The 7562-nt window shown below is 37.7% G+C and overlaps 1 protein-coding gene across 2 annotated transcripts in view; it reads right to left on the reverse strand.

The window, feature by feature from the left end:
- Positions 1-6790, reverse strand: part of ca12 (carbonic anhydrase XII) — an 85485-nt gene extending 78695 nt beyond the window's left edge. For both annotated transcript variants that reach the window (XM_077516818.1, XM_077516817.1), the window contains exons 1-3: positions 6633-6790; positions 6313-6397; positions 755-853 (exon numbers count right to left, since the gene is read on the reverse strand). The gene's annotated coding sequence lies outside the window, so the exon portion shown is untranslated. The remainder of the gene's footprint in view (positions 1-754; positions 854-6312; positions 6398-6632) is intronic.
- Positions 6791-7562: the final 772 nt, after the last annotated feature.

Genomic DNA, 7562 nt, shown 5'->3' on the forward strand with positions numbered 1-7562 from the left:
GCGTTAAGAATAATTACATCTTAATACTTAATTTCATTTAATAATTTAATTGCATGGAATTAATGACAATTTTCCATTCTAATCCCTGATCGTAAAATGGCCATAAGACCTTGAAATAAAATCAGGCATTGGCCCGATACAATAAAGTACCTGTTCTCAGTACTTGCCAATCCATTGTTTTTAGTTTATTTTAGTTTTTTTTGTACTTTGTAAGAACATGCTACGAATAATTTCCTTTTAATACTTTATGACAAAGTCACATTGATTCCCCATTCATAACTAACTGTTATAATGTTAACTGTTGATATTTTGCCCCCTAACATCTAAATAAGAATTAAACCAGTCTCAGTATGACACAATACAGTTCTACGCCATTACAAATTACAACTATAATATTAAGTTCATGGTTGTAAAATAGAATTATTAAAACAAAACTTTATCTCTAATTTGATAAGTCTATCAATATAACTAGTTCGCAAATGAATGAGGAAATGGTTTTAGGTTTAGATACATAGCTAACTTTCAGTCAACAGTAAGTCTGCTGTTGCCACATGAATACTGCCCTCTATAGGCGGAAGATTTTTGATGCTCTACTCTGTAACGGTTAAATATCATCACAAATGTGTTCCACACCATTCAACAGATTCATAAGGGTTAGATGTAAGCACTGTAAATCATACCATATTGTATTTTTTAAATATGTTTTGCACAGATTTAAAAGAGGTGACTGACAGGATACATAAAGGTCTATTACCCAGACTGCACTGCGTCAGCAACGCCGCTCTCTGGGGCGAGGCTAATGGCCTGGGCGCGCGCGCACGCATGCATCCAAGGACAGCTGGCACGGATCCGCCTGGCAGACAGGAAGTGGTAATGAATGATAGGAAGAGCTGCATCAACAAAAAAGGCACCTGCCTCACGGCGCGGTGGAACAGATCCCACATTGTGCGCATCGTGATACAGCTGCACTGGCGAGCATGCTAGACCAATGACGTGCTAGCAAACCGCAGGGAGCAAAAGGGCAAGGACGATAAATGTCACTTTAAAAGGGCTTCAGTTGCATATAAAGACAATTTATTGAGGTTCACTCCTAAACAAAACACCGACACGTCGCAGAAGAATGTTTCCTTGAGGAAACTTGCATGTGTTGCTGAGGCATAGAGTCATTTATTTGGAAATGCTATAGTGGCACACATGCATGAGGTGAATCACGGAAAGTTATACGGCCCAGTCATGATAAAGCACACTGGTTTTGATTTGACAAGTACAGGTTTTTTAAAACCCTTGATGTGTTATTGAAAAAATTCAGGATACTTCATAAAACACAAGATAATGTAAAAAGTAAAATATACTTTTTTTTAATTTTTTTTTACGGGAATGTTGTAAATATTTGCGGGTATGAGTGATTTATAGGAGTGGTCAAAACATTCCTAATTAAAATTAAACTGCACTCATAAATTAACCACCAGAGGGTGCTAGAATGCACAAATAGAATACAATCTCGCCTTTTGAACAGCAGCTTTTAATATTATGACACGAAGACAACAATATAGTGGCAATTTTAACATAGCAATATCATAATACTGCAGTTTTTATTTTTGTCTGATTAGTGAGTCTTTTGTTAAAGTCGCATAACAAAAAAAAAAAATCACTTCAGGAGCAAAGGACAGATTGGTGGTTCAAATGCCAAAGAGCTCGAATTGTCTACTGGTCTGAGATCACGCGTTCCGAACATTTTGCCATATATCGTATGCATCTAAATGAATTTACCACAATATTAGAAAACATACCATATATCACTGCAAACTACCCATCCGTTTTTTATGGTACTTGTTGTCATGAGGTTTGACTGGAGTCTATCCCAGCTGTTTTTTGGGGCCAAGAGGTAGGACACAATGTGAACTGATTGCCAACCAATCAAGAGGCACATAAACAACCAACACATTTATACTGATACTCACATTCACACATATGGTGTTCTATAGTCTTTGGAAATATGACCCAGAAAAAGAAAAACAAAAAAAAACACACATTTTTATATGATCACCAGTACATAATTTCTGTTAGTATTAACAACATACTTTTCAAATCCTCATTTTCTTTAGCTTTAATAATCCGAAATACAGTATATTCTCTTGGAGGTAGTGAAATCTGTACACACTTTCTCTCACTGTCGTGCTAAACGGCTCTGGGTAGTTTGCAAATCTTCACTTCAATATTGCTTAATCAGATAAGCTCTGGTTTGCGCGGGAGATGATCAATAGCAAATCTTGTTATTTATTATTTAGAGGTTTGTTGCGCAGTATATTGGTGGCAGCAAATCAATGTTGTCCCTCAAATGATATTGCTGTGGGAATATTGTGCTCGCCTGAGCTGCATCATCACTCTACCTCGCATTGATCACTGATACGGGCACGTCCAGCGTTCTGCTGCTCGGTTCATCATTGATTAGAGAACACAAGCAAAAGGTCTTACCTCAAGCCTAAAAGCATTGTTATTCACTGTGGATCTTTAGGTTGACAACTCTGATGTTACATGATTCGATGGATGGATAGATAGATAGATAGATAGATGGATAGATGGATAGATGGATAGATGGATAGATGGATGGATGGATGGATGGATGGATGGATGGATGGATGGATGGATGGATGGATGGATGGATGGATGGATGGATGGATGGATGGATGGATTTACCACAACCTCATCCGCAAGCAACTAGTGAGCAGCTTGAGCGGGCCTGTGATGTAATGAGCCTGGCGGCTCGTACTGCATAGCTCTTGTTACATGAGCTGCATTAGACCACAGTGTCATGCTTGACTGGAAGGCATGTCATTTCACTCCGGGGCCGTCACAATGCTACAAAAGGAGCCGACTCGGTGGGTCATGGCTCAAATATTTACAGTCGCCAGCCCAGAAATGGACTGGATGCACACGAGAGGTCTGAATAAGCTTTTACGTTATGCCCAAATCTGTCTTGTTGAGAGCTTGAGCAGGCATTTAAAAAAAAAAAAAAAGAAGAGAAATGTAAATCGCTGCCTGAAAATGGAACATGCAAGTACGCACCTTCCATATTAATTAGGAATGATATTAGAAATACAGGCCTTGGGCAAAAGCTGTCTGCGAGATTAGTGATTGGGCCTTCTGAAGCCGTGTTGGACCAATGTTGTTTTAACACAACACGTCAATCAAAAGGCGCCCATTACCTGTTCTCCATCTTCATGAATCACATCACTTACACATAGTTTGAATCACACAGGTCGCATTAATCAGAAAGATTACCAAAAAAAAAAAAAAAAAAGTAAGGTCGATGAGACCACAGTGACATATGAAGAGCACGGCACCTAAATACGGCCTGACTTCATTAAAGCTCATTACCCAAAATAGGGCGGCAGCCCGCTCGCGTGTAGGTATGAATAATGGAAGCGACCTCCAGCAGCTCATTTCCACAGAGTGATGATCATGCTAAAGTATGCCTAATGATCACACAGATAAAGTGAGAGGCTTCTGCTGTACATGATTAATGGATTAATGGCGCCACAGGTCTGGAGAGTGGCCCGAGGCCTCTGCCGTCACGTCATCTGACACAAGAAGATGCGCAATGGGGGGGTCGAGGGATGAAATGTTGACATTTAGCCTGTCGAAACAACCCTTGTTGAATGGAATAAATAAAAGGTTACCCGAAAGGTGAGACAAGCATTCATGATGCATTCATGTGACATGAGTCCATTTAGGAGACAGCACAGGATGAAAGAGATAATTATGCATATGTGCTGTAAGAATACGCTCCATAAGGAATGTTGAGACACCTGGCCATTACCTGCTTCAGGACATGAAAAGAAACTGTAGTCAGCCTCCATTTTGTGACAAATAGGGTGGCTGTCTGACGTAGAATTGTAAAGGGTGCAGAAAAATAATATCCTGTAGTTCAAAAAAATTCCCAGAAATTCGTCATGGGAACTTTTTAGCTTGGTCACTTACTCGCTTTTCAAGTTGTAAATTTTCCACGGTACATTAATAAAAATATATGCTATTCTTATCACAAAAGTTTCATATTTGTTATAATTCATCAATACATAATAATTTATATCACTAATACTATTATACTTTCAAATAAATGTACAAATATTGCTGTAGCAAATTTAGGCTATACCAACATATAAATTCTAAATATTTTTTTATTTTTTAAAACAAAATTTTATTTTATTTATTTATTCATTCATTTTACATTTTCTTTAGACAACATTCCCCCCCAAGTCTTTTAATAAATATATTTTTTGCTTTGCTGGTTGTTTTGTACTAATAATACTGCTTATGTGTGAATATTGAGGTGATAATTTAATTTCCCTTACGATGAATAACATTTTTCTCTAATACATTTAATTTGTTTCTTTAAAAGTTGCTAATTTTTTGGCCAGCAGAATATAACACTGGTTAGCTCATCTCCCTCACAGTCCTGATGTCTGTATGAAAATTTACACTAATATTATTTGTGCTTTTAAGAGAAGCATGTTTTGTTTATTTTTCATTATTCATTTGTCATCCATTTTACTCCTCCTACTCACTTCAAACATGTTATGATGTAAATTATGACTTCTCCAATGATTCCTTTCTTTCTTTAACTTTATTATCACTGCATTTTTATTTTATATTTTGCATTGCGTTTATATGTTCAATGAACCAAACAAAAATATTTTAAGATTCTTCTGCTGTACTACTGCAGAAAGACCACTAGGTGGCGGTATTGTCAAATGGCAACAACAGTGACTGCTGCACTCTATTGAAAGCAATACAGTATACTGTAAACTCAATACAATTAGTATGCACACTCAGTATACTAAAAACTCTGCCAATGTAAACAAATATTGTGTTATTTGAATTAATCACAGTTAAATGAAGTTACACCCTTGTTTGCGTAACTATCATTTTGCTTACAACTACAAATTAGAAAGGTTTAGCTCAAATACAGTTTGAATTGAACGAACTGACCACATACACAACACTGATTAAAATTATTAGACAAAGCAGTGACACATAAAGTGTTTCATACAGCCTTTTTTGTCTGTGTGAACGCACCACCCACTTGATCATCCCATCATAAAGTCCCTGGTATCCCCTCATCCCAAAAAGCTATTGGTGGTAAACCCAAATTGATCCCAGCATGCCAGCTGTGAGGCTCTTACATGAGCAGCATCCTGGAAGGCCCGTCGCTTCACTCTCGAGCAATGATCACGCTTACAAAGCGGTCGTCTCGTATATCAGTGAGGCACGGTTTAAATATTTACAGTCACCAGCCTCGAGATATTCTGAATACACAGACTGGACGCACACAGCCAAATGCTTTCTCTTATCTCAGCTCATGCCAGTAAAGTGCACGGCTGTCACTGCATAGCGCACTTTGTTAACAAGACCTTGAGGGCTGTAAGTCGGCAGCGTGAGCTCATGAATTACAGCCGCAATAACTTTTTATTGAAAAAGCAGAGTTTCCACTGCAGTGGTCGTCAGTAATTTTAGGGCAACAAATGGCCAAACAACTATTCATAGACATGTTCACACCTATGGATCATTTAGAGCAGGGGTGTCCAAAATTAGTATTTTTTATTTTTTTATTTTTTTTTAAGTCATTTCCAACACCTCTTGAATGTGAAAATGCAAATAGATTGAGATTTTGGTGTGGTCCATGGCCTGTAAGAAGACATAAATCCACCTGAGCAGATCAGATGACAATATGTAAAACAGTGTTTACTTGAGGATCTTCATTCATGTGATATGTTCACAACAAGTGGAAGGAAACATTTTTGCTTCTGAAATTGGAATGTCGTAATTCCTGAGTCATTATAAACAAAAACGTTTCTGTTTTAGTTGTAAAAAGTTTCTTTGCATTTAAACTCTAAATCTAATGTATTAGCAGTATAAGTAGTTGTCAGGTGTGTCACACTGATGGGGAATGGAGGGCGGTGGTTACAATCCCACACATCTTCAACATGTGAAGTTACTTTTTTATATATACTGAGTGAGGGCTGCAAGAAAATTGATGTCAGGCTGCAAATGGGGGCCGTAGTTTGGACACCAGAAAACTCATAGCAATAGCAGACATGCTTAACGCTTTGTCACCGTTTAACCTCAAGTAAAGCAGTACAGAGGTTAAATGATTAATTGAAGACAATACTGTACTGAAATAATAGTTTTTGCCAAAGTGATAACAGTAACGTGTCTTCAACAACATTCTTCAATTAATATTTCAATTAGTTCACTTTAAAAATTACAGAAATATAGATATCGACCCACAAAAAATTTGCAATGTCAACTTACCTGTGTTGTTGTAGTGTCCATGTGTACATGTTGTCCAAGCAAATTGATAAGGCAAGCTTTAAAACTTGGTGGTTTAAATGAGTTCCTAAATGTGGGTGATGTTCAAACAGAAGGGCAAAAAGGCGTTGTTAGCCATTTTTATAAACATTGGCAGAGATAAATTAGTGCAATATTGAATATAAAACTATACATGCTACCTAGCTGAGCTCACACCACAGCCAAATATGTAATGTAGGATTAACATCATTTTAAAAACAATGTTATTGTTAAATTAACTAAATACTGTAGCTCTTGACAGCTAGCTAAACAACTGTACTTACTTTATGCTAAAGGAGTTCCACCCATGTAAAGTCTACAACGGAGGTTACGCTCACAGCTATATTTTTGTTCTTTATGACACGTTTCTGTATATTTCATTTCATAATTTCTCCTCCACACCCTTCCTAATTAACGTGTGTCTCCTTTATCAACTTCCCCACTTCCTGGACTAGCATGCCACTTTGTTTGCCCCCCCCCCTTCATTTTTAACTTTTCGGAAAGTTTTTCATTTTTTATTTTTTATTTTTTAGCTTACCTTATCTTAAAAAACAACAAAGTCATTTCCATTTCGTCATAAATTAAACTAATCGAAATTAAAAACGTATCAAAAGTGACAGTTAAAAATTGCACTCACAGCTGTGAACTGAGGGACACAGCAACACAGTGTCTTTGAATTAAGTAGCAGGAGTAGCTAAACCAACCAAAACACAAGTCAAGGATTAAAGGCGCTTACACACTGTACTGTTTTTGCTGCAATGGGGTAATATGCCACGGAAGAGACCGGACTGTTTTTTGCACATCAGTTTGTTTCCGGTTCGGTTTGCGACGTGTAGGCTGCGTCAAAAATACTTGTGCTTCCGACTTTGTGCTCCTCGGTTGCGCGTTCGCAACCTGGACCGGAAATAAACTGTTGTGCAAAATCACGTCTTGCCTCTTCCATGGCATATACCCCATTACCTCATTTGCGCCACCCACCTCAAATACTGTAGAACCAGACCGAGCTTTATATGGCATTGCGCCGTTGTGCTACGGCTTAGTTGACATCGCACTATGCTGTGCTAAGTGCAGTGTGAAAAGGCCTTAGCAATTTTGGGGGTGCTGACTATTGAGGGCCACTGCTTTTTAAAGTTATTTTATGATTAATTAGTTACCATACTAAGAGCATATTGTTTAAAATTAGGATGAAGGTAGCAGAGGTCAAGGAAAGGTGA

The sequence above is a fragment of the Festucalex cinctus genome, chromosome 3 (genome assembly GCF_051991245.1).
Source record: "Festucalex cinctus isolate MCC-2025b chromosome 3, RoL_Fcin_1.0, whole genome shotgun sequence".
In the NCBI taxonomy this organism is placed as follows: Eukaryota; Metazoa; Chordata; class Actinopteri; order Syngnathiformes; family Syngnathidae; genus Festucalex; species Festucalex cinctus.